Source organism: Elgaria multicarinata, chromosome 8 (genome assembly GCF_023053635.1).
Source record: "Elgaria multicarinata webbii isolate HBS135686 ecotype San Diego chromosome 8, rElgMul1.1.pri, whole genome shotgun sequence".
NCBI classification, from domain to species: Eukaryota; Metazoa; Chordata; class Lepidosauria; order Squamata; family Anguidae; genus Elgaria; species Elgaria multicarinata.
The window spans coordinates 33,733,236-33,739,656 of record NC_086178.1 but is presented as its reverse complement, the minus strand read 5'-3'; positions in this window follow the sequence as shown (position 1 = coordinate 33,739,656).

Sequence of the window (6,421 nt, the reverse complement as noted above, 5' to 3'; positions counted from 1 at the left end):
CCTTTCACTTTTTAAAAGAGCAACGAACTCTGCAATTTTATATTGATTTTTTCTCTTAATAAAAACTTTGCAACAAGCTAAAGTCTTCATAAGTATTCTGAATAGAACCATCCTAAATCGAACTGGTATGTTCGGTTCAACTATGGTTGGAAACTAACCTTATTATCCTTTATATGAGTTAATAGCTATAACCGCTTCAAAAAGGGTTCTGAGCGGTGCTGTATGGATTAGGTCACAATTACTGCTGTAATCAATCATCTCTACTTTTGCAGAGAGTTTCCATCTTACGTATGGCATGCTTGTCCTTACCATGGAAAGGGTGCTTTTGCACCCACGAGCTTGCGGATTTTCCATAGGAATTTGGTTGGCCACTGTGGGAATGATTATATTTGGTCTGATCCATCTCCTCCTCTTCTTGTGGAGGGCAAGATGCCTGGTGTAACATAGTGGTTAAGAGCATGAGTTAGGTTCAAATTTTAGCTCAGCTGTGAACTTACCATGTGGGCTTACGCAAGTCATTATCTCTTGGACTCCATCACTCCCAGAATGGATCTACTGTACAGCTTTATAGCGGAATTGAAATGTACTAATAAATGCCAGGGCACATTACACATTCCATATACTACTATACCATTTTCATGGAATAACTGGTTGCCCAGCTATTCTAATTTTCCCCACAGTCCCGGGACCATAGGAAGTGTGGGTGCCCATCCCAGCTTCTTCCTTCATCCCTCGAGTAGCGGGGCTGGGCATGGAGCTGTTCGGGGGGGGGGCTCCATGCCCTTTGCGGGTAGGGGCGGCAATTTTGCCATCCCAGGGATGTGGGGGTTGGGCACAGTGTTTTTTTTTTTAAAAAAAAAACTTGTCTTTCTTGCCCCACACACACGCGGCTCCTCTTCTGAAAAAAAAATGGCAGCCGCAACATCCCTCTTCCCTTCCAGGATGTCACGCAGCCATCAGATGCTGGGGGAGGATCACAGAATTTATTTTATTAAGAAGCAGATAAGTCCACGAGCCTCCCCCCTCCCTCTCCCTACACCTTCAGGTGTAGACATGCCCATTGTGTAACCTACGTGGCATAAATGTGCATGATGGGATTGTAATGATTTGACACAAGGTGTAGATCTGGCCCCAGACTGTAATATGGGGGTAATAATAGCGGCCCACCATCCATGATTATTGTAAAGATTACTGAGATCATGTGGGTGAAGTCTATTAAGTGTTTTTGAAGCAGCACCAAATTAATAGTAGTTATTGAGAGGGAATGTTGGTAGGTGCAGCTTGCCACAGTAATTTACAGATGGTACACACTGGTGCCTCTGAAATTTTCCTTTCCACACAATTGTTATAGCTAGAAGTACTGTTTTCTATTACATCTGGTCATCCTACTTGAGAAAGGGCCATAACAGAGTCTCAATCCCTGTCATCTCCAGATAGGGTTGGGAAAGGCCGCTGTCTGAAATCCTGGAGAACCGCTGTCAATCACAGTCAGTGCAGACAGTAGGGATGGGTGAGAATTTTGTTTCAGTTGTTTAGATCAGAATGTACCAAACTTCTCAAAGTTCTCTGTATCTGGGACAAAAAGGACTTGAGGTTAAAAATAGTGGGAGAAACTCAAACTGACAGATTCATCCCTCCAGTCCCAGGGCTTTGAGTTTGAATCCCTGTGTAATCAACCATGTTGGTGCTTAATTGGGGTTGCCACCTCTTTTTTCTGACAGGCTTCTCGCCTTTTACAGATGTATGGCAGACAGGTGCAATGTCCTCTCCATGCTGGAAACGCCTCTACCTATTGAATTTGGCTGGGACATATGGGTTAGAATTTCCTTTCAGCTTGGTTCTGATAAAAAAAAACAAAAAACCAAAATTCACAAAGAGCTATTCTACAGGCACATTTATTGTGCACTCATGATTGTTTACAGGTTCTTTAAATGATGATGTGATCCTCCAGTTCTGCTACTGTTTTGAAGAGCACTTTAGCAGGGTTTTTTTGGGAAATGAGTTTTAATTCTGAAAGCGAAAGAACTTGTGTTTTTGCACTGTTCTGCTCTAGCACAGCACCACCTAGAGGCTATGTAGGAGAATAGCGGGAAAGGGAAAGCTCCTTGTATAGAGCTTGGATCTCAGTTCTGCACCAAAACCAAAGGTAAGATACAGTGATTAACAACCTCATGTAGAAAAGCTCGAATTCATATTCACGAGAGAAAGAACGTGGGATTTAAAATATAAGAATGCGGTAGGAAGAGAAACTGACAGATTCACCCATCTCTAATAGACAGCCCTAAACTAAATGGACCAACAGGTTGATTAAGGGTAAGTCAGTTTCTGTGAAGTCTGGCTCTGCATTGGGATAGTCTGCAACTGGAGGACCTATTAAGATAGCGGGGAAAGCATGTGAAATGGCAATTTAATGGGGAATGGTTTTAACTAGCTCTGACAAGACTGGGAACATCAAAAGGCTTCCTGTTTTATGGGTTTGGAGAGCAGACAATACATGTGCTATTCAAAAAATCCCGATGGGAACTATCTCCCCTGGCCAAGAATGCTTACAGCTGTCGAGTGCTGCTGGTCCATTCAGCTATAGGGAAGTGGATGTTGAGAAACAGCTCACATCACATGTCCCCATCCGAAAGTGGATTCATGATGTTTTCTCCCCAAACTCACTTCCAAAAGGAACAGCAGAATGTAATAAGACACAAAATAAGGTGTAACAAAAATGAACTGATTACAGCTTATAAAACAATACATAGCCATCAACAAATAAAATAACATCCAGAACAAAACAGAATGCATAATGCTAAACAATATATGGTTTAATTCCCACAACTACCATTGCCGACTTTGCTCTCAAAGAACTTCAAACAATCTGGTTGTCTTCAGAATGTCTTTCAAGGTTTTTTGCAATGTCTTGAAGATACTGTGTAATTAGTACAAAGAATGTCAAGCAGAGTGCAAGGTTGATGAATGCTAGTAACTATTTACCTAGTTATATTGGTAACTTACCATAGTGTGCATGCAACTACCTGGGGTTAGACCCAGATTTAAACTGGATCAACTGTCCTGGTAGAAGTAGACTTACTCACTCACTCCTTCCCATGGAAGCCCCTCCAGCCCCTTGAAAAATGCTACACAGAGGCCTTGTTCACACAATCACTGCAGGCTGCAGTGCCCACAGATGCCAAGTTGCCAATTCAAGTTGCCTGTTGTGGTGTCTCATGTCATCTAAACCCAGCAAGGGTGGTTTGTTGAGCTGGTTAAAAAAAATCCCACAAACCTAAAACAGGCCACGGCTTCTGGGTGGTTTGTTAACCACCCCAACAAGCCACCCTTGCTGGGTTCGGATAACATAAAAAACTATGCCCAGAGAGGGTAATTAGGGAAATGATCCAGCATGCGCAGGATTGTTAACGAGCCACTGTGGATTATTAAGCACCTTCATGTGAGCCAACTCAGATAGCTGTGATGTGCTGGGTGCGTGAATCCCCAAATTTATATGGAGGGATCTTCCTTAACAAGAGCTCTTCCTCTCAAGGAAGATTCACCATGCACAAGCTGGTCATTTCATAACTTTCTGCTAAATGATGAGGAGAATTTGAGCTTTCTGATAAACTGTAGAAGTATGGTATAATTTTTGGCAGGATGAGACAGACCACAACTTACCAAGTGGTTACATGCTCTTGGTAAGTTACCCCTTGATCAATGCACTTCTGTATTCAGCTAGCTGTTGGAGCTGTTGGAGGATAAGCAATAGCTATATGTATAGAATGTCGGTAGAGTATTCTTTGGTTGCTATGACATCCATGTATATGTGTACCAATTTAAAGGAAAATGGCTTTTTTACATTCTTTCTGGACAGACATAAAACAATCAGAAACATTTAGGTGTAGTTGGATTGGTTTCTTAATGGGATTTCACACATTTCAGACTGAGATGGGGCCAATTCAGAATATAGCATGGGATTTCTAGGACAGCATAGTTCCTCTCATTTTTATCTTGCCTTCTTGGGAGACTGTTTCAACTGTGTTTTCTGTGAAGATACCTAAAGAGGAGAAACAGAGAGCTACAGGATATCTGCTCATTTCCATTAAAAGGGCCCATCTTCACAGGATGTTCAATTGAAAGGGTTGTACCCATGCTGGATGACTGAAGAAAACCAAAAGAAGCTGGAAAGATAAAAGATCAAGACAAATAATCAACTATTCAAGAGATTCCAACACTCTTTACCCCATCACCATTCTCATAGGATGAATTCAGACATCATCTCTATCTCATAGCACAACTGTGGTAAATGTCAATAATCTTGCCTATTTTCAGTGAAAGCTGGGTGTCATGAAAATAGGGCTACAATGCTTTATTGATTGATTGAATGATTGATTGATTAGATTAATTGGTTTCAAAACTTTTTATCAACCTCATGGCTTATAACAATTTTTGGCTGGCAGCTAATATCCCCATCTTGGGTAAGATATTTGTGAAAGTGCTGGCTGGACAAATCCAAGTGCATTTAGATGAGACTGATTATCTGGACCCATCTCAATCTGGTTTTAGACCTGGTACATAAATTATTTTGGTTGCCTTGATGTATGATGACCTATGCTAGAACAAGGACAAGGGAAGAGCAACTCTGCTAATTTGCCTGGATCCCTCAGCAGCTTAAGATGTTATCAACCATGTTATATTTCTGGATAGCCTCTCTGGGGCCACAGCTAGACCTAAGGTTTATCCTGGGATCATCCAGGGTTCTCCCCTGCCTGAGTACTGGATCTTCTGTGTGTCACCTAGATGAACAGGTTTGACCCCTGGACGATCCAGGGATAAACCTTAGGTCTAGCTATGGCCAAGGTTGGGAGTTGGAGGTGTGGTGATACTGTGGTTCCACTTCTGCCTGGAAGTCCAATTCCAGAAGGTAATGGTGGGGGACTTCCGCTTGGCCCCATTATATTTATGCTCTAGCATTCCAAAGGTTTTATTTTGTCCCTTGTGCTCTTTAACATGTACATAAAACTGCAGTGAGGGGTCATTCAGGGATCTCGACTGAGATGACTTCAATATGTTGATGACACCCAGTCCTATGTGCCTTTTCATCAGATTCAGGTGAGGCAGTGGGAATGCTAAATCTGTACCTGGAATTAGTAATGGGCTGGATGAGAGACCTATAAACTGAAACTCAATACTGATAAAGTGGGGGGTCTGTAGGTGGTACATCTGTTCAGAGAATTGGTGTTCAACCTGTTATTATCATCTGTTTAAGATTGTAAGCCTATGCGGCAGGGTCTTGCTATTTACTGTTTTACTCTGTACAGCACCATGTACATTGATGGTGCTATATAAATAAATAAATAAATAAATAAATAAATAAATAAATAAATAAATAATAATAATAACTTGTTCTGGATATGGTTGCACTCACTCTAAGGTCCAAGTTCATAGACTTGGGGTACTCCTCGATCCAGCTTTGTCACTGACGTTCCAATTAACTTCTGCAGCAAAGAGTGCCTTTCATCAGCTGAGACTGGTGCATCAGCTGTGGCCTGATCTCAGTTTTTCTTGCTGTGGTGTTATCTGTGATTAACTACTGTGATGTATTATAGGTTGGGCTGCTCTTGAAGACTGTTTGTAAGGTTCATTGAGTTCAAAATACACAGCCATGACTGCTGTTGATTGGGGCTGGTCAGTGGGAACGTAGCTTGACAGCACTGAAAGAATTTCACTGGCTTCCAGGCCTTCAGTCTGTTTCCAAGCACAATTCGAAGTGCTAAACTCTACACAGCTTAGGGTCCAGGTACCTCTGAAGGAGCGTCTGCTCCCATACCAGCCTTGTTGTGCATTTAGGTCATCTTTGGATATTCTCCTCCGATCCTCTACTGCCATCTGAGGTGGGAGGGGCAAGAACAGAATGCTGGACTAGATGGGCCCTTGGTCCATCCACCATGGCTCTTCTAAACTTCTTATAAATGCTTCTTTCCCACCCAAACCAACGTTCATCATTTGGAGTTGTAGTGGGAAACATCTGGAGGGCACTAGGTTAGGGAAGACTCAGGTCATTATGGGGAATGAATGGAAGGTCTGTGAATGCTTCCTGTGTCTAATTACTTATGCATTACCTAGTAGGCCATATATGATGGAGTCTTTTGAGAGAAAGATATCTTCTGCGGTAATCAGAGATGCCACGGGGAAAATGTCAGTTAGAAAATATATTGATAAGTGGCTGTTAACATCTATAAAAAATGAAGTACCAGATAAAGGATGCTTTAACTCTGCAGGCACATGTATGATAAAATAAATTAGAATGAAGATAAAACTGATCCCAAACATATATTTAAAAAAACATTTTAAAAAAATAGTAGCATGGGGTCATGCTCCTTGCTTTGCCTGGACTCAGGCTTCCCACAGTAATGATAAAGGGGAACAACAAAGGAGA